This window comes from Mytilus galloprovincialis, chromosome 5, assembly GCF_965363235.1.
Source record: "Mytilus galloprovincialis chromosome 5, xbMytGall1.hap1.1, whole genome shotgun sequence".
In the NCBI taxonomy this organism is placed as follows: Eukaryota; Metazoa; Mollusca; class Bivalvia; order Mytilida; family Mytilidae; genus Mytilus; species Mytilus galloprovincialis.
Window position 1 is genome coordinate 70405883 of NC_134842.1, and position 23111 is coordinate 70428993.

Here is a 23111-nt window from a genome sequence, read left to right on the forward strand (position 1 = left end):
CACAAGAAGAAGAGATGTGATTATCATTCAGACAACTAGCAACCAAAGTACTATTTGCTCATTATTTAAGGTCATACGGTGACCTATAATTGTTAACTTCTATCAAGTGGTAATTGGTGGCGAGTTGTCTCATTTGCAATCATACCACATCTTCTTATTCTTATTGTATCGTTGTTTGTACGGAATTTTTTGAAACTTAGGTATCTAATACAAACACAGTAAGTGCTCCGATTTTTTGTTCAATATAATGTTCATTGAAACCATGAAGAACTTCATGTGAGATTCCCTGAGTGCTCATTTATTCCAAATTACTTTACAAGGCACTCCTAGTAGAACACGTACGTTGCAGACTAAATATTTGCATCAAACATTTAACTTTTGCTTTTTTTCTTTCAAAAACTATGAAAAAATAAAAAAAAACTTTTTATTGCACTACATAGATAAATCCAGAGTATTCTAAATATATTCTAAAATAACTGACAAAAAGTCAAAACAAGAGTAGAAAACGTCCCTAAATATTGACACTTGCAATAGTGAGAATACCCCAAATTTGACGAAGAACAAAATGTGAAACTAAGGGGACGACCTTTTGATATTCTGGGGGGGGAGGGGGGGGGGGGGCATGAGGATTTTGAAAATAGATAACTTGGCCTTGATAATCACAATTTCGAATATCATTAATATAGTTGTGAAAATGGATAATCAGTCCCTTGCTTTAATGAAAATGAAAAATCTTGTTTCAATAGTGCAGAAAATGAATAATCTGTCCTCTTAGTTTACGAAAACAAATAACTGATAAAAAACAAATCCTCCTGCCCCCCCCCCCCCAGAATATCAAATGGTCGTCCCCTAACAAAACTTGATGCTTAAACTTTGTATTCTAACATCTTAAAAATGACCCAGGACCCTAGAGACCTATAGTTCTGCTGGCCATGATTTATTTTCGACTTTTCAGTCTTGTAGTATTCATCCAAGACTCAATTTTAACCGAGACTAGATAATATTTATTAGAGTGCAAGACATTTTATTACCTAAATAAATTGAATTCCTATATCCTGCACCACATTTCCGTGCTGGTTCTCCGCTGCAGTCGAAGCTGCATTCTGTTTCCGGGACTTTCGGATACTTACTTTCAATGAGGACATCTCCGCACAAACAATATGTACCATACTACAAAATTTTAATTGTAATTGGTATACAGCTGGACATGTCGATAAAAAGTACATGGAATTTATTAAATGACTTAACATTCGCTAGGCACAATATGTGGGTTTTTTATTCACAAACATGACAAATGCATTGTGTGTACCCTTTTGGTAATCATATTCTCCAAACCTTATAAAATTCTACAATTTGACGTAACAAATATTCATACTAGGTACGTATTTGGCCGTTTCAAAATCTAAAGCATTCTGGCTAATATTTTCAAAAGCGTATATCAAAACGTAGTGATTGGCCATGAAACGTCTTAAACATAGGAAATTCAACTAATGACATGACGTTATTTTTATTTTGGGGTACGAACAACCAGATTACCCATAATCCTTTAGATTTTAAAACGGCGAATTGTCAAAACGTATCCAGATGTTTTTCTCCGTTGTTAAGACTGCAAATTTCACCCTCCTCGACCCTTTTGTATTTCTTGAAATCAATAATTACTGACAATGAAGAATTTCCTTTTTTTTCGATACCTTTCTTATGTCATATAGCTGTTCAAATGTTTCGGATTTTCATTTATTACATATAGATAAATGTGATGATCGCCAATAATAACTGAAAACGAAAAACAACAACTTAAAGAGTTAAGACGTTAAAGAAACAATCTTTGACCTTTGATCTTTCAACCTTTTAGGAATTAATATTTTGTATATTCAAGAGAACGATCTTCAGCATGTTAGCAATTGGTCCATTACTGGAGTTTGCAAATTCTAAAGGAATAATGCTTCCAATGTAAGTTCAAATTGGCTAAATGTTTTCAGAGAATATATCTTGATAAAGATGAAGACGGTTGAAGAGTGAAGGCAAATAAAAAGCTCAATATTGTTCTTTTTTTTTTGCATGTTTTGGATTGGTGATTACTGACAATCTAACAAGCAAAAGTTTAACATAGACGTAAGAATCTGGTAAGAGAATGACCAGGAAGGAATTTAAGAATTAAAAACTATATGGAGCAGTATAAATTATTAGCAGTATTTTTTTTCAGTTTAATATTTATAAAAGAATAATTAATTTATTTTTCAAAACAAAACGCAGTTCATTCAGATTGAATTATGTTATGTCAATTATCTTCATGGTATAAATTGTACAAATTCAATTGAAAGTAATCATTTACAAGGGGAATAACAACACCGATTTGAGAACGATCATTATAATCAGTCAAAAGTTCATAAACAATTATTGGAATCTGAAATGGAAGATCCGTTGTTTATGCCGAATGAGGATCTAAACTCGAATATCACGATTGATTAAAAACTTATATTGTAATGCATGCAAAATCAGAATCAGCAAGTGGACCTGACCAAATTCCGTACGGCCGTTTTAAAGTTTCCGATATTCATACAAATATTACAACAGATCTTCCAACTAATATTTGACACCAGTATAATTCCAACCATTTGGAGAAAAGTCATCATATGTCCAATCTTGAAGGACCCGTCATTAGATCTCCGAGTACCAATAAACTACAGAGGAATTAGTCTTTTGTCGTGCACTAGCAAATTGTATAGTTCTTTTATTAATCAACGGCTCGTCAGTCATCTTGAAAATAATGATATTCTTGCAGACGAACAAAATGGGTTTAGAAAAAATAGATCATGTGAAGACCATACATTTACTGCGTTATTAGAAATAATAAAAGTATATACTAAAGTTCTGAGTCATGCATTCATATAAACGGTAAACTAACATCGTGGTTTTGCTGTAAAATTGGTGTAAAACAGGGAGATAATTTGTCGCCGACACTCTTCTCCATATTTATAAACGATTTTGTCCAAGAAATTAATGACCTCAATCTTTGGTAAGACTTACTTGAAACGATATTGTCAACATTATTGTATGCGGATGATAAAGCGTTTGTTGCAAAGTCGGCTGAGGATCTTCAGTGTATGTTGAATACACTTCACAAATGGTGTAAACGTTGGAGGGTGTTACATTTAATCAATACGGACAGATCTAAATGTATTCATTTTAGGAAACTAATTTTGAATTTACAGTTGGAAAAAACAAATTGCAGAAGGTTGAAAATTTCAAATATCTAATTAAGGGATACACTCGGTCATAATGGAAATTTCATAACCAATGCGGAAAATTTGTCGAAAGGCGTTGGAAAAGCACTAGGGAAGATAAAAAAAAATCCAAACAGTAAAGACTTCGGATTTAATGCCTACGAAAAAACTGTATTACTCGTGTGTAGTTCCTATCTTGGATTATGCCTCAACTGTCTGGGGATACAGAAAATTTCAAACAATAGACAATATTCAAAACCATACAATCCGTTATTTTCTTGGTGTTCATCGGTTTTCGCCTACGCTCGTCCTACATGGGGACATTGAATCGATTCCAAGCCAGTTTCGAAGATGGACAAACATGGTGAGGTATTGGAACAGACTACTCACGTTTGAAGACGATCGCATACCGAACTGCTCGCTTTTAATGCAGACTATAGCCGTTGTACCGACAACTGGTGTAGCAAATTGAAGGACATTTTCTGTAAACTTAATCTAGAACATTATTTTGAATCAAAAACTGCTATAAATTGAAAACTGTAGAAATGAAGATTCAGCGCCTTTATTCAAACATATGGAATGATAATATAAAACATGTGCCAAAACTGCGTACTTATATAACTTTCAAATCTGCATTTAATCAGGAACAATATGTAAAAACCAATTCAACCAAAGTCGAACGCTCATATTTAGCACAATTAAAATGTGAATATTACCTCTGAGGATAGAAACCGTTCGATATATTGGTGAACGACCAACAGAAAGACTCTGTAGATTTTGCACTGAAGACGTGACCGAAACTGAAACTCAATTTTTATTAGACTGTACATTCTATTCTGGTATACGAAAACGTGTGTTTTGGTGAACTTTTGATAAGTACTTCCGTTATATCTATGGACAATAGTGAAAAGCTCAAACTATTAAATATGAGTCATACTCGAAAACTAGCCAAATAAATCGTACATGCATATTCCAAAAGACGCAATTCTGTTTACAAATAGTTTAAAATATACATATATATCTAAAATTAACTTTCTTCAACAAACAGACAATTTCATGAATAATTTGTGATTTTCAAGAACGGGATAAGTGTTTTATAATTATTTAATATCATTTGAGGTCACTTATAGGTCCATTGGGCCGGGTGTATTCATATTTATCATAATTATGTTATATGTAAATAATCTGTACATATTTACACATGCCACTATAATAAATAATTTACTTACTTACTTACTATTCTCTTGAATTCTTGAATAGCTACTTATTTTGAATAACAACGAAAAGTTTTATAAGGTGTCTAGGAATACAAAGCGAGTGATACCTGATTGAAGGCGGGGATTTTGGTTATTTCTTTTTATTGCTGAGATTATTTGCTATTTGACTCATTTAGAGCAAACGGCTTTGAATGCAGTTAAACGTATAATTTCATTAACCGTATCTTGACCTTAAATTGAATTTTGTTCATCCTGGATAAAAACAAAGTTTTAATTAATATTATAAGATACAAACTTGCAAGCCACCAAATCGGTATCCACTGCAATGTTGCTTACAAAATGCAAGGGACATTTTTCCACTCTTTGTCTGGTTGTGTTTCAAGTGCCTACTAGTATCATCCTTGTAACAACCTAAGTAATCTGCTGTCTCTTCAGTAAAAAGAATAAAAGTTGATAATAGACAGATAAAAGAGTGGCGAAAGATACCAACGCCACATTACAACTCATGAGTAGAAAATAAAAAGACAATGCCATGGCTAAAAAAGGAAAAGACAAACAGACAAACAACAGTAAACAAAACACAACACACGAAACTAAAGACTTAGCAACACATACCCTACCAAAAACTGAGGGTGATCTAGGGTTCTCTGGTAGTGTTCAAGATCCTGCTATACATGTGGCACCCGTTAACATATAAAAATGAATTCAACGATATAACTTTTACAGTGTTTTGAAATGTTGATTATACAATCAGCGTGTTACAATGAAATGTATGTGAGGTTTTGTCAATATTTTTGACTTGATGTTTCTAAAAGTATCATTTGCTTCTTTTGACATCAAAATAAGAACGATTTGATTGTTTCTCCAATCGGATAAATCCAGACATATCTAATTGGCTATATTATACATAATATAACACATAGATCAGAACACATTTGACTAAAATTTAAAAGCTCAGTATATTAAGGCTTGCTGGAGACGTAAACATGGTAAATATTAAAACAAATTAAAGAATGTAAACACTTTCACATGGAACATTTTATATTTGCTGTTATATTTTGTTTGGTTATACAAGTTATATGCAGATAACCTCGATGAAAACACTTAAGGTGTACATTCAGAGAGACAAATTATTTTTCCTGACATCAATTTTGAGATGAGTAATAGAGGAATCAACATTCTTATCTTAGGCGGAACGTCAACACAACTATCTAAATGTAGGTCAAATCATATTCCATCAGGGGTACCAATTTTAAATGTTTTAAAACGAACAACAAGAATATTGATAAATCGTATATCAGTATAGTGAATTCCTCGTAACCAAGGAAAGAATGACAATATTGTATTTTTAATTAATTAATAGATAACTAAACAATACATTGGTACAAGAAGCAATCTAGAATGTATGACAAACCAATTACCCCGCCCCATTACCCCGCCAAATGAAATTTAAAAAAAAACAACATAAAACAACAAAATTGAACAAACCAAGAGAAGGAAATTTTGATCTACGACATTAGACACAATGTTTATACACCACATACCGAACTACCTTAATCAAGTTTTTCGACACGAAGACCGCTTAGATTTATGTTTTGCATTCTCATAGGAAATCTCATTTATTATCAACACAATATTAATAAAAACATTTTGCAATACCATCATGATAGCTTCAGAATTCTAAAATATATAAGAGGTTATTTTCTGCATAGTAAATGTATATGTTGTCCTTTCAGTCTTGCTGAAAATACTTTGCACAATTGCAAAATATATAGCTCTGTCATAACAATTTGAATTTTTAAAATGGTACACCACTGGTTTGTTAAGTAACTTTCATACAATTTATTTTCATATTAGTATTTTAGTCAGACATTGCATTAAACATTAAGCAAATAAAATATATTAAAAACACAAGGGTAAATCTGAGATGTTATAATATACTTAGTACTATATACGGGTATATTGTATGTGTAATACAATTGATGACAATCGTGCTGTATCTGCCATCCGTGACGATATCGATATCAGTCCCGGTTACACAGGTTTTATCAACCATAATCTGTTTGACGTCAGGCAGTCTAGATCAGTTACGGTTACATAGGTTTTATCAACCCTAATCTGTTTGACGTCAGGTAGTCTATATCAGTTACGGTTTCAAAAGCTTTATAAAACCCCTAATATATATGGGCAGAATCAATTTGCGCTTATTGCAGTTTTGAAAAGGTATTAATTGCGCCACTCTCTTTTATTTTGATAGTATTAATTGCGCCAATAAATGAAATGAAATTGCGCCACATTTACCTGTTAATATTTTTGACCCATATCATAAATGTGCATGGCCCGTTTTACCTATATCAAGACAAGACAAATACTTTAATAAAGTCTCACCACTTGTTACACATTTATAATATACAGCTTTTTAAAACACAAGTCAACAACGAAAGCCACTCTATAAAGAGTTTTGAGCAAAATTATAATACAAATACAAGTCAACTATTAGACTTGTATTATTTTAATTTTAGTTTCTTGTGTACAATTTGGAAATTAGTATGGCGTTCATTATCACTGAACTAGTATATATTTGTTTAGGGGCCAGTTGAAGGACGCCTCCGGGTGCGGGAATTTCTTGCTACATTGAAGACCTGTTGGTGACCTTCTGCTGTTGTTTTTTTCTATGGTCTGGTTGTTGTCTCTTTGGCACATTCCCCATTTCCATTCTCAATTTTATCATGAGTATAAAATACATTTTTGCTTTATTAAAATTTCATAGCAGATTTTGGCAGTATAAAATACCATATTTTCATTTGCAAAAAGAAATGTAAAGTTTCATTATCAGTGTCCAGAAATTAGAACGTCAAATTTTGAGAACTGCGTGCAAAAGAAAAGCAACCAATATCTGGTCAGAGCGACCTTCAAAAAATAATAAATTCAGAGCTCTTCAAAATTGAAGAAAGAAATTTAGAAAAGAAACATTAATTTGTTAATATGTGCGTCAGTCAATGTATAGAGAGAGAAGAAAACTGCGTTTGGCTTAACCTTAAAATCAAGCAGAATTTCACAGAATATTGGATGATTTAGGTGTTGTTACATTTTGTTTATTTTCTTTAGTTACATCTTCTGACATCAGACTCGGACTTCTCTTGAATTGAATTTTAAATGTGCGTATTGTTATGCATTTACTTTTCTACATTGGCTAGAGGTATAGGGGGAGGGTTGAGATCTCATAAACATGTTTAACCCCGCCGCATTTTTGCGTCTGTCCCAAGTCAAGAGCCTCTGGCCTTTGTTAGTCTTGTATTTTTTTAAATTTTAGTTTCTTGTGTACAATTCGGAAATTAGTATGGCGTTCATTATCACTGAACTAGTATATATTTGTTTAGGGGCCAGCTGAAGGACGCCTCCAGGTGCGGGAATGTCTCGCTACATTGAAGACCTGTTAGTGACCTTCTGCTGTTGTTTTTTCTATGGTCGGGTTGTTGTCTCTTTAACACATTCCCCATTTTCATTCTCAATCTTAAAGATGATGAATTTGTATTGTGTAACGATCGATCCAGAATGAGGGATCGGGATAATTTTATTAGGATGCGAGCCTAATTTAAAAATTTTGTGTACAATGTCAGAGGAATTTTTTGCTGATGGTACCTAGTCAATCATTTAGCTGTTATTTATGAATAAAAATAAATAAAATTGGCGCAATTAGATGATTATTATATTGGCGCAAATGATACCTATAGATTTGAAAATTAGGTGGCGCAAAAGAAGTATTGGCGCAAATGAGTTACTTTTTAGCGCAAAAAGATATCGCCCATATATATTGTGTTACGTCTCGTGAAAAATATCCTAGATATATTAGTTCTTCTTGAAGTACATGTATATAATAAAATGTAAATTATATGGCCTTTTGAATATCACACAGCACATCAACCCGCAACTACTTTAATCCCTAGTGCAGAGCTCCTTTGATAATTTGATGTCTCTGGTTGATACATGTGTGATATTGAAAAAGCAATATGACATTCTCCATTAATGTGCTTTGAAACGTTCAGTCGGATGGTTATATGGTTATTCATTTACACAATGCTATCAAACTGATTGCTGACAGATAATGAGTAAATGCATTGTATTAGCGCTATAAGACAATCATACCTAATTTAACACAAACTGGAAGGTCTTTGTTAGTGATGACACAGGTTTCTCCAAATGAACAAGGATTCGGCCAGCATGTGTCTGATTCCTGTAAAAATACTCTTTATTAATTGGTTACATTCAATCTGACAAAAGATTTTACAAATTGCATTTCAGTGACATAGTTTCGCAATGGTAAGACATAATTGAAAATTTCCTTGTGATTGGAATGTGGTATATAAATATTGGCAGTAATGTGGTATTTTCGTATACCTCTTTAAGTGTTTTTTTCGTTCAGCAATTGCAAATTTTTATGCTGCCAGTTTGAATTATTTTGCTGAATTATACATACGTTTGTATGTCAAGTGTAGAAAGTTGAACTTTATCCCTCTTATGGTCTATAAAATTTGGGACACCAAGTCGAACACAATTTCTAAAAATGAATGTTTATACAACTTTAACAACTCATCGAGGTATTCGACTATTTAGCATTTTAGATTGTGATCTTGGCTTGGTGTTATTTACAGCCTCTCGTTTGTTACTTTTTGTTCCGTTTTGCTTGTTCAATGAGATCACTAGTATATATCTTTTCGGATATGAGCATTCCTGATGAAGGTAAATCAAGAAAAAGCGCTTCAAACACAAAAAGGTATATTGATATTTAGTTTTAAATTTGCATTAATAGAAACTGAGATCATAGTAAATGAACAAATAGTTATCAAAGGTACCAGGATTATATTTTAATACGCCAGACGCGCGTTTCGTCTACATAAGACTCATCAGTGACGATCAGTTCAAAATAGTTATAAAAGCCAAACAAGTACAAAGTTGAAGAGCATTGAGGACCTAAAATTCCAAAAAGTTGCCAACTAGAGCTAAGGTAATCTATTCCTGGGATAAGAAAATCCTTAGGTTTTCGAAAAATTCAAATTTTTGTTACAAACAGTGATCAATTTATATTCTTTTTCTTCCATCTTTAATCGACTTAATGTTGTAAATCTGAGACAAATTTTGTTTTCATTTAATATATTTGTGATGTGTTGTAGTTCTTTGTTGTCCCGATCTGCTTTCATAGTTATTTATTTTGTACGTCACTGTTGTTTCGGAACGAGTTGGTTGAACGTCATGTTCAGACCAACTTATTCATCGCAAACGGAAGTATTTACATAAATCGGAATCATATGACTGGATTGACAGTCCAAAACATATTTTCCTTTCTAAAGAATGTTCCAGATAATTCAAAACTAGTACAAAAAGTGCAGATTAAAATTACACTGTTATTATCCTCTGGAAACAAGAGTAAACTGTTTGATTTTTAAATATAGAAAAGGAAAGCTTCCAATTGAAAATATCTCCAAACTCACATTTCCTCGTTCATTAATTATTAGAGATCAAATAAAACAATTAAACAAAGGAAGAATAAAAAGTAATATTCAATATGAAATTATGAGACAGTAACCCTAAAACTCAAAACCCATCTATTGGTTTTCATATGGTATTCAGCAATGGTAAATTTTATAATATACCAAGTTCTTAAAACCTTGTAAATAAATAAACAGTTTCTGTCAAAGATCTGACATTTTGAACTAACATGGACATCTTTGACGAACGACAACCACAGTTCAGGTCATACCTGATCCAGTTCATACTTGATTCAGGTAATACTTGATTCAGGCACATGACCATTCGGCCGCAGAAAATAATTTTATTGAAGATCTAATCTCTCGGTCTTGTTATCTCGATCAGAGCTTAACACAAGAGATCCTACACTAACCTTTAGCCCCAGTCACACTAGACATCGACCACACAACGCTCATCGCGATCTTAAATTAATTCAGATCGTTGTAAGGTTGCGATATGAGAGGCATGCCTTTTAATTTTTGTTGTTTTCACAATGATACTACGTCCTCTTTACGCTTCTATAACGATCCTCCTACGATTATATAACGTTCTCGCCACGCCTTTTCTACGATTTTTAAGATCCAACTACGCCCATACAGCAACGCTGTAAGAAGTGGATTACCAAAAAGTAAAATCACAAAAATACTGAACTCAGAGGAAAATCAATTCGGAAAGTCCATAATCACATGGCAAAATCAAATAACAAAACGCATCAAAAACGAATGGACAAGAACTGTCATATTCCTGACTTGGTACAGGCATTTTCAAATGTAGAAAATGGTGGATTGAACCTGGTTTTATAGCTAGCTAAACCTCTCACTTGTATGACAGTCGCATCAAATTCTATTATATAGTCACCGATGCGTGAACAAAACAAACAGACATAATAGGTAAAAATGTCAAAAATAGGGGTACAGCAGTCAACATTGTGTTATCATCTTAATCACTATAAAAACAACAAATGTAACGAAGAAGCACAAAAAGGCATACATCAAATTAACATCCTCATTTTGATTATATTATACGATTATATTTGTCTATGTTAAATGCAAGTAGCTCTAATCAGCCAGTTTCTTTAAATAGGACAAATCTAGGTAACAACCATGATGATCAAAGTCCTACCTATGTGGAAAGACAAAGGTCACTAATAAATACAAAATACACGGACCGTGAAGTCAACTCTACTTATTGTCTTTTGACAAGAAAAAAAATATTTCTTATTGAGATTTCAACTCTAAAGAAGATGTCTCCTAGGAAAATGTCAACTCAACAAATCAAAGTCAAAGTCAAGACTATCCGGGAAGGACGGAGCAGAGACATTGAAGATTGCCTAATTCAGTACATTTCAGAAGGCAGACTTGATTGTGTTGATGTTATTGTTATTCATGTGGGCACTAACAATGTATCAGATGGAGACTCTGTTCATGCTATTATGGACGACTTCAAAAAACTGATTTGTACAGTCAGGCAAAGCTTACCAAGAACTAAGCTGGTAATTTCCTCAATTCTACCAAGGTCAACCCATTATCAAGCTAATCGTACAATTTACAATGTCAGCAATCATCTATTCTCCCTAGGGGAACAACATGCGGAAATTTTGGACAATACTTTAGAGTTTCTATATGGAGACCAGTCTAATCTTACCTTATTTACCATGTTCACACAAATGTTGCTGGTGCCAAAGTTTTAAGCCACAACATTATCTTCTGCGTGAACACTTTGTTTGAATTCTCAAATTGTACATCTGAAACTCAATCAAATTTTCAATCGGTGAGGTTAGCAGGGAGGAGATTTATACCATTCAACAACACACCAACTCAACTACAAAATGTGTCCAGTCAAACGTACTGGCGGTAAATAATTTAACCAATAACTTTTCTACTACCAGAACATGTAATTCTATTTTAGGAAATCTTGTCAGTATTGTTATTTTGTATTGATGTATTGCAACACATATTCTCTTATCTAATTACAAATCATCTCCATTTACAAACCCTTTTATATTCCACACATGTCACTTAATATATGTCACTTAAACATAAATCATTTATTGCCAAAGTTTTCTGAAATAAAATATTTGCTATCAAAATCAAACACAGATGTGCTATGTTTAAGTGACACATTTTGTCAGATTATGTCCAAAATAAAGAAATAGATATTAAGGGTTATGATACAAACAGAAAAGACAGAATTGGAAAATCTGGCGGTGGGTTTTTAATTTATATTTCTAACATGTTAACCACAATAAGACGATATGATTTAGAAAATGATGATATAGAGTCAATGTGGATCGAAATTATTTTTGTTCATTCAAAACCTATATTACTTGGTAACATTTATAGACCACTAAATAGTAATGCAGAGTGGATTAAAAAAATTGAATCAATGTTAACAAATGTCGATATTGATTATAAGGAAATGCTTATTTTGGGTGACTTTAATGTTAATTTGGCGTCGATAAAAATTCCAGCATTTTTAACTTGTCTCAAATAGTCTCAGTTCCCATTCGAGTCACACAAACATCTTCCACTTTGATAGACCATATTTATAGCAATGAACCAGATAATATTCCTTTTATATCTGTTCCGAAGTATTCTGTCAATGACCATTATCCAGTATGCATTTCTCACAAAAGAGGGTTAAAATCGAAATAGAAAATTCATGAATATATTACGTTCAAATCTACTACACTTTTTTTTTAATGAAAATGATTTTATCAATCATATATCACAGTGTTCATTTAATTGTGTATTAGAAATCGATGACCCCGAAGAAGCACTGTTGTCTTTTTTGAATATTTTTACTGAAGTATTAAATCATCATGCTCCACTCATTAAAAAGAGAGTAAAACGTTTGTATCAAAATGAGTGGATGAATGATGAAATTCTAGATAGCATAAGAAAACGTGATTTTTATCATAAGAACACATATATGTATAGTTATAGACTATGGAGAAATAAAGTCAAATATCTCATCAAAAAAACTCATCATAGATACCAGGACTAAATTTTGTATATACGCCAGACGCGCGTTTCGTCTACAAAAGACTCTTCAGTGACGCTCGAATCCAAAAAAAGTTAAAAATGCAAAATAAAGTACGAAGTTGAAGAGCATTGAGGACCAAAATTCCAAAAAGTTTTGCCAAATACAGCTAATTAAAAGTAATCTATGCCTGAGGTAGAACAGCCTTAGTATTTCAAAAATTAAAAATTTTGTAAACAGTAAATTAATAAATATAACCATATCAGTGATAATTCATGTCAGTACAAAAGTGATGACTACTGGGCTGGTGATACCCTCGGGGAAATAAATCTCCACCAGCAGTTGCATCGACCCAGTGGTAGTAAATAAACTCATCATAGATACCAGGAGTAAATTTTGTATACGCCAGACGCGCATTTCGTCTACAAAAGACTCTTCAGTGACGCTCGAATCCAAAAAAAGTTAAAAATGCCAAATAAAGTACGAAGTTGAAACTCTAAACAAAATTATCATACCAATATCATAGAACAAAAAAAGGGCAACAGCAGTAAATTATGGAAGCACGTACATACTGTCAGCGGTACCGACACTCATACCTGTATACAAATCATAAGTGATTGTAACAAAAAGGAAATTTTAGAACCAAAAAGCATTGCTGATGTTGTTAATGCTCATTTCACAAATATCACAGTTAATCTTTATATAGATTAAAACATAAACAATTCTAGTAGTTGTTTTAACAAACTTGACGATTTTATATCGGGTCATGTACCAGATGACGTGTATTTTTCTATACCACTTATGAGTTATGATTGTGTGTGTTTACAACTAAAAGCACTAGATGAATCAAAAGCAACAGGCCTTGATACAATAAGTGCAAAATTTTTAAAAGATGTCTTCTTATGCTATTTCAATACCACTTTGTCATATTTTTAATTCAAGTATCAAAAAATGTATTTTTCCATCTTCATTTAAACTGGCAAAAGTCATACCAGTTTATAAGAAAAAAGCCTCAAAACAAGATGTTTTTAATTACAGACCAATTGTAATTTTACCACTCATTTCTAAAATCCTTGAAAAACATGTGAAAACACACTTAGTAAAATACCTTATTATAAATGCAAGTTATTGTATAGAATGCAGTCAGGCTTTCGTGCAAACCATTCTTGTCAAGCTGCGTTAACAGCTTTAATAGATAAGTGGCCTAAAGCCATTGATGATGGCGATATTGTTGGAGCAGTATTTCTAGATCCAGCAAAAGCCTTTAATCTTCTCAATCATGAACTGCTTATTCAAAAATTAAACAAATACAAATTTGCTTATACCTCATTACGCTGGTTTAAATCATATTTGGCTGAGAAATATCAGAAAGTATCTATTCCAAATACATTATCAGACGTACAAAAACAAAAAACTGGTGTACCTCAAGGATCCGTATTAGGACCGGTGTTGTTTTTAATTTTTATTAATGATATTCCCTTGTCTAATCCTAATCATAACACCGATCTATTAACTGATGATAGCACCATATCAGTCATTAGACAAAACAAAAGTTGCATCAGTCAAAAACTTAATACGGTTTTACAAGATATTGTTCGCTGGTGGGATGACAATAAAATGACTGTAAATGTATCTAAAACGAAAGCTATACGCATTGGATCTAAACAAAAGCTTTCCGTTACATCAAATGAAAACATTAATCTTGCTTTAAATGGACAACAAATTATACAAAGTATATGTGAAAAGGTTCTAGGTGTTTTTATTGATGCAAATCTATCTTGGGCTTCTCATATCGATTATATAATCAAAAAAGTTAACTCTTCTTTAGCTTTACTAAAAAGGATAAAGAAATTATTAAAATGACAAAGCTAGACAAATGTAGTATAACGCTTACGTTTTACCTCACTTAGATTATTGTTGTTCAATATGGGGAAACTATAATAACGTTCTATTAGATAGTTTACAAGAACTGCAAAAATTGGCAGCAAGAATAATTTTAGACGAACATGATTACACCAAACCTTCAAGAGAATTATTTCACGAACGTAACATTGTGCCAATCACATAAAGAATACTTTATCACAAATCATTACTAATGTTTAAGGGAAAGTATGGCTTAGCTCCAGAATATACGTCCAGTCTTATGTTATCAGCTTTTGCAAACCAAAATTATAATACGAGATTTTCATCCTCAGATAATTTTATAATTCCAAAACCAAATACAGAGTTGTATAAGTCTGGTTTCTCGTACACTGGACCAAAAGTGTGGAATGCTCTTCCTAGTTCAATCAAAAAATCTAATACAGTATCAGAATTTAAACATAAATAGAAATCTTTGTACTTTTAACATTACCATCATATTTGTACTGTAATGCCATATTTGTTTATTGTATTTTAAATTGTATATAATCTTTATTTATCATTATTATTGATGCATTGTTTATCTTTAATGTAATTATTATTGTATTAAGAGAGCCTTATTGAAAATTTGTGTAATCCAAATGAGTTACTCTCTCTAAATAAAGATATTATTATTACTATTATTATTAGAGCGTAGTGAAAGCTCGACTCTATTCCGAGAGGCTTCGCTACGCTCTCACAGCGACGTTATTACGACCTCACTATATATGACCATCGCGTTCTCACTGCGACCACACAAATATACCACGCCTATTGTCATTTTCACATGAAATATATAAAAGCTCTCCAGGTTTTGTTTGTCTGTGTGTAATTTGGACCTCTTGTCTCTTTTCTGTAACGTCTCAACTATGCTTGACACATTTGTGTCATCCCTGCTATCGTTCACTAAAACATCTTTAGTTTAAGTTTAATGAACTAGCATAAGGTTGTGACTCAGGTTGGATATGTCGGTCCGATTTCTTTGCTGAAAAAGTTGTTATTATCAGAGCTCCCTCTGCCTCAACATATACCCCTACCACCACGCACACATGTTCTGGTAGATTTTGGTGGCATGACTGTTTTTTCCGAGAAATCTACGTATTAATCAGAAACAGAATGAATGGAACAGAATTGATATGGAACACGAAGTTGACGTTAACGCTGAGAACGTTGAACGATCGCAGTATGGACGTAGTATAATCGTGGTATGAATGTGCTACAATCGCATTCGAAGCGTTGTAAGATCGTGTTGCAATCGGATAACTCGTGATATGGTCGTAGTGAGAACGTGATGTTCTCACTACGATGGTAAGGCGACCTTTGCGATCTTACCACGTTCTAACTGTGCTTTCACTATGCTTCTACTACGACCTGACATCACCACAACCGCACCACTATTGTTTTGAAGATGTTCTTATAAGTTAGCCACGCTTATCATGATCTTGAAGACCTCACCAAGGCTTTACGACTTTACTGCGATCTACACGATTGCACTACGATCGTCAAAAATCTCAGATCATAGTGCGATCGTGGCCTAGTGTGACTTCAATATTAGCAGGACAATCACTTAACTCTACAACATAAGTTTAATAGAAGACAAAAACAATTAAACAATCAATTCAATTATTAGACGTAAGAATGTAACTGTTACTAAAGCAAGCTCACTGTACTCGTTCTGTTTAAATGAAACCAAGCTGTCTTAAACTAAGAAATCGGTGATGATAATTTGGTTCTTGCAAAAACCTGTTCAGATTATCAATGCAGAGAAGATAATATTCTAGTCTTGAACTTAAAATGAGCGAAAACATGTAATCTCTTAAAGTACTAGGCTTAAAAATACTATTGTGTAAGTAGTTTAACCTTTATCTATGTGATGTATGTGTCTATCTTGCAAGCAAGGAATATGTAACATAGAGTAGCTGTCTATAGTCAACCTGCAACGTTAAACAACAGATGATGGTTTTATGCAACAGAACAATATAAAACTGTGGACACGACATAGAAGAAAACTCATATTTTGATAGAGTAAGACTGCACAATCCGTCAAAATATGTGCAGCACACATAAGCATGCATACAGTTATCAGATGAAATAAATTATAATAAAAGAATAAAAACAATATAAATGAATGAACAGAAATATTTGCCAAATGTTTATAATTTTATATGTGAATGTCCTGAGATTTTAATACTTCACAATTAATATTGAAAAGGGGAAATATAAACAAGACAATATCTGAAAATGTCTGTTTTTTTGCAATAGGAAAAAACAAAAAAAAAATGTCTTTTGAACCGGTATTTTCATAGCTCAAATCGAAGAACAAACATTAATGATTCAAGAACTGTTGAGTGTAATTCAAACAATTGTTAAATGTTGTAATTATTGCAATTTTAAAAATTGTACAAACAAATTCCAGTTGTTTCCTGTTACCAAAGTGAAACAATTTTAAAAAGTTTCTAATGGGAATAAGAAATAAGTTAAAGATACTATTTGTGGTTGCTCTTCAACTTTGTACTTTATTTGGCTTTTTTTTTTTTTTTTTTTTTAAACTTTTTTGGATTCGAGCGTCACTGATGAGTTTTTTGTAGACGAAACGCGCGTCTGACGTATATACAAAATTTAGTCCTGGTATCTATGATGAGTTTATTTACTAATATATCCTGTAATAGTTTATCAAGTGCAAATTATTTATTGTAGCCCTTGCAATACAAAAGGTTAAGACATATACTAAAATATAGTCAGTTATGTCTGTAACATGAAAGAATCTTGAGTAACAGGACATGTAACAGGATGGAGTTGGTAACAAGAAGGAATTATTTTTTCAAAACAATTGCGTTTTTCCATGGTTTAAGAAAAATACATGATTTCAAATTGATAACAATTGTTAGATAACAGCAAACAATGTCATTTTTCTTTTGAACGTGTATTTGCAAGATGAAAAATATGCCTAGGTAAAAGAAAGTCTAAAGTAAATTCCTTTTTGTTACCATCTTCTATACTAGAATTGCACAATGTTCTCTGCTGTTATAAAAATTTTAAAAAAGTGTCTTTTCATTCAATATACGGTATATGATGTTGAGATTTATTTAATATGATGCTCATAACTTATAATTAACGAAATGGTTGGCATATAGTATATTAATTATGTGATTCATCAGTGAAATTGTCTTTAATATCCTTTCTCTTACTGATTATGGCTATGCTGTTACTTTTCATCAAGTACATGTACATGACATAACTTAGCAGAAAGGAATACTTTCACAGTACTTTTTGTCTTTTTATTCGAATTGTGTAGAGGTTTTCTTCCATCTACATATCAACTTAATAAGACACAATAAAAGCACATTTAGGAGATAACTGTATTTTATTTTAAGCTCCGACGGAATCAATTGGGGATTTGATGGTTGCAAATTAAGTTTACTGGCGACGAGTTAGCGGATACAGTAAACGGGTATTTGCGACCACCAAATCCCCAATTGATGCCGTCGGAGCTTAAATTACAAATTGTTATCTCCATTCTTATGAAACTGACAGAAAATAACGTTAAAACATGAATTTAGAAACTGTCACATGTCGTCTGCGCTTGCGCGTACATTCCATAGCATCAATTGTCAATTGATACCATGTAAATAAGTGACGTTATCCAATCAAAATTAACGTTACAAACGTTGTTGCATTAGAATTACTATAATTATAGTGCTGGCAATGAAACATTCTCAAAAGGTACACAAAAAGGCTGTAACAGGAGAGAACAACATAATTATTCTTTTCTAAATTCTGATCTTAGGGGAGTTCGATTTTTTTCAAACTTGCAGCCATTCACCTATACATGTGGAATCAAACATTCAGGAAATAATGCTCTTCTTATTGCATTACAAGAAATCAACATTGGTCTTTCAAACGTCACCACAGGTGAAAAAGCAGAGGCAAGGCCACACCAATTTAATTTCTTGTTCTACGGATTTTTGGACTCCAAAATTTGGGGCGAGCGAGCGATTTGAAAATTTTAATAAAAAAATATTTAATTTGCAAATTTTTTAGGCGAAGCTTGAAAAGTAAAGGCTAGCGATTATAATTTTTTTTTTGTAAACATAAAATAGTAGGTTTTGACAATATTAAAGCTTGATTTATCACTTGTACTTTGACATTTCTTTAACTTCTGAAGTATTTTTTCCCTGTTCACCAAGAAATAATTAAATCTGGTCTATGTATGTGTGACTGACAATGAGACAATTCTCAATCCAAGTCATAATCAGTTTGGGGACAACCCCTTAATGTTATAAATATCCCTTTTACATGTTTTATGAGGGAGCAATATAAGTTATAATATATTTGTTTGTACAAAAGGGCTCATATTTTCTCAAAGAACTATATATCTATCTGGTATAAAATGATCAAAACATGTCCAAGAATTTTGTAATATTCCTGGACTTTAACCATGTTAACACATTTACTTTAACAGTTTAATATTATTCAAAATAAGTGGACCCCTCTTTTAGAAAAAGTTGTTTAAAATATGATGTAACTCTCCTCTTTTAGAGTACAAAATTCTAAGTTTTCAAATCCTTGGTATTTCTATTTTCTTTTCTACATCAGTAAAATGACCCCTTGTCTTGTCAACGTATATTTGTTCCACCTAACAGAATTTCCAGTGGAAACTTTGTTATAAACAATGTCATAATACCTGTACCTGATGGAACAAATATTCTATACTATTTATTCCGTTAGGTACATCTATTGTAATATTTATTCCTGTGGAAATAATATTCCATAATATTTGTTCCATTTGGAAATTATATTATGAAGGAGCTTCTGTTCCGTGACAGTCTGAGGGAGGGTTGTTCTCAACCTGATAATAACAAACACAGGTCAAAGTACGGCCTTTTACACTGGGCTTTGATACAGACCAAACAGCAGGCTATAAAGGACCCCAAAATTATTAGCGTACACAATTCGAACAGGAAAACCAACGATCTAATTTATATATCATGTATATCCAAACGGGAAAATACCAATGAACAACATCAACAAACGATAACTGCTGAACGACAGGCCCCTCAATCAAACAGGACAGGTGCATAAACATGCAGCGGCTATGGATAGTTTTGTTTCGCCAGCATACAATATATTTGCAGTTGAGGGCAAATCCTGCAGAAGTTCTTTGTACTTTATTCTAACAACGAACATTTTTTCATAGGGAATATAAGTAAGGGGGAAAGTAACAATTTTTTTGTTCTTTACAGGTATTTCCGCTGTTATCGGAGCACTCCCGCTTTGGATAAATAGGTTTCTTGCTGAAACAAAAATTATCACAGATATTTACAAAGTGTGGTGGGGTACTTTTATGTTTAAAATCGTTATATACAGGTTAGACTGTGATTTTAAAAACAAATGTTAATATCTTTTTATAATATTTACAAAAAAAAAAACGGTGCAGGAAATGAACATGATTACATTTCCGGATGCGGGAAGCGGGAATATAAAAAAAATAAAAAAAATCTGTTTTGAAAAATATAGGTGCGGGCGGGTCCGAACAAGGAATCAAATTGGTGTGGCCTAACAGGAGAAAAATTATCACTTGGGACAAAATTTAAAAGACCCTAAAAATGCAAAATTGTACCACATGCTTTAGTTATAATAAACTCAGACCAGTAAGGGACAAGTTTTTTTTATATAATCTTTCATATTTGTGAAAATCAGAAGCCTTTTTACTTAACTCCGATATTTTTTGAATGATTTAGTTTTTCGGAAAACAACAACGGACAACATGTATTTTTGTTGGGAGGGGGGGGGGGGGGTTTAAACATTTATATTATATTATTTTATTAGAACAAAATATAAGAAAGCGTGTTTAATTGGCAAAAGTTGTTGCAGTATATACTCTACTTAATACTGAAAATGATAATTTTCCCAAAAGATGCCTGAATAAAACAATAATTGCTGTTGAAAGAGGGAACATGGAAATTCGAGTTTTACAGATATCAAACATATTTTTTGCTAGTACTTACTATCGTCCAAGTTGACATTTCCGAGTACATGTAATGTTCCTTATCTACTGCTGTGGCCTGTTGAGTCCTGTTAAGCAGTTCGCAGTACAAATGACTTTTTACAAAGTTGAAAGCAGTACATCCAGCAAATCTGGTGCATCTTAACATGCACATTCTTGGTCCTACATTGAAAAACACCTTCAGTATCTTGGAATCAAGGTACTTTCCACTATGAAAAGTTCCACCAGTTAATACATACAATATTGTGATAAGTAAGTGAGTGACCATTGCTTTAATAACCAACATTGTCCTGGAACGAATACAAAATATTTATAATGTTGATATAGGTTTATAAAGAAATTCCTAACACCTATCTGAAACAAATCATAGTATAACTACTCTGCTAACGTGTTTATGAAAAGTTTTTTTATATCATTCAGTCGCCAAAAAAAGGAAATAGAGAAAAAATCTTATCGTCATACATGAATGTACCCATGTTAGTATATAGGTAATCAGATAATACATGACTGTACGCGTGTTAGTATATAGATAATCAGATAATACATGAATGTACGCGTGTTAGTATACAAATAATCATATAATACATGAATGTACGCGTGTTAGTATATAGATAATCAGATAAGATATGAATGTAAGCGTGTTAGTATACAGATAATCCGATAAAACACGAATGTAAACGTGTTAGTATATATATAATCAGATAATATATGAATGTACGTGTGTTAGTATATAGATAATCAGATAATACATGAATGTACGCGTGTTAGTAAATAGATAATCAGATAATACATGAATGTAAGCGTGTTAGTATATAGAAAATCAGATAATACACGAATGTACGCGTGTTAGTATATAGATATTCAGATAACACATGAATGTACGCGTGTTAGTATATAGATAATCAGATAATACATGAATGTACGCGTGTTAGTATGCAGACTTATTATTGAAATGAAGTCATTCATTAAACCCTAATTTATACTTAAACAAAACGTCCATCACTGGCGCTAGAAAAATATGTAAAAGAAAAAAAATAATTGACCGAGTTGAAGAAAATGTTAACTAAAAATCCCAACAGTCTGTTCCAAATCTGAATGACTGGAAATTATAAGATGTGGTTTGAGTACCTAGAGATATATAAAACTCTCCATCTAATTCACAATTTATAAAAGTAAACAATTATAAGTCAAAATAACGCCTTAAACACAGAGCCTTGGCACATATTGAACAGCAAGCTAAAAAAAGGTTCCAAAATGACTAGTGTAAAACCTTTCAAACAGGAAAACTAACGGTCGAATCTAAATAAAAATAAGAAACGAGAAAAACTTATGAACCATATCAACAAACGACAACCACTGAACACGAGGTTCGTGACTTAAGACATGTGCAAACAAATGCAGCGGGTTTAAACGTTTAAAAAGGCAGTAATAGTTATCAAAGGTTCCAGGCTTATAGGTTGCATTTCTGTAAATATTGACAATGCAATTTCCCATAGGAACTCTTTTTATGGCTAAAACTGTACCACTTTTACTATGAAGTTTTGAAAAAAATCTTATCCTAGAATTGAAAGTTCATATGCACCACAATTGTTTTCAAAGGTCAAAATATAGGTCTGTGCGGCATATTTTCAACGTTTATATGCCCTGAACTTCTCAGAGTTTAAACACTAACACTAATTTTCTTAACTACCCCTACCTCGAATGAAAGGTTACCACAGATTTCAATGTAAATAAACTCATCCCAGATATCACAGTGGCGGATCCAGAACTTTTCCTAAGGGGGGGGAGGGGGGCCTCTGACTTACCTAAGGGGGGGCCGGTCCAGTCATGATTCAATGATTCCCTATATAATCAACCAAATTTTTCCCACGAAAGGGGGGCCCGGGCCCCCCAGGCCCCCCTGGATCCGCCTATGTATCAGGACTTAATTTTTGTATATACGCCAGACGCGCGTTTCGTCTACAAAAGACTCATCAGTGACGCTCGAATCCTGTAAACAATATGCACATGTTTATTTAGTTTTTACAAAGTGCAACCTATAACTTATATCAGTGACGCTCAGTTGAAAATAGTTATAAAGCCAAACAAGTACAAAGTTGAAGAGCAATTAAGACCCAAGTTTCCAAAATGGTGTGCCAAATAAAGCTAGAGTGGGGCGCTCATATTCGCCGTGGACACAATTTCGCCGTTTAATGCTTTTGAGGTGTAAAAACTTCAAAGGATGGGTGAAATGGAAGAAATATGCCGGTTAATTAT

At 32.7% G+C, this 23111-nt stretch overlaps 1 long non-coding RNA gene across 1 annotated transcript; it reads right to left on the minus strand.

Annotated features, from left to right (window-relative positions):
* Positions 1 to 1037: 1037 nt before the first annotated feature.
* On the minus strand, positions 1038 to 21139 carry LOC143074704 (uncharacterized). Its single transcript, XR_012978018.1, has 4 exons — positions 20857 to 21139; positions 8588 to 8675; positions 4737 to 4870; positions 1038 to 1170 (listed from the first exon to the last, which is right to left on the minus strand). It is a non-coding gene; the product is annotated as an uncharacterized LOC143074704 (long non-coding RNA).
* Positions 21140 to 23111: the final 1972 nt, after the last annotated feature.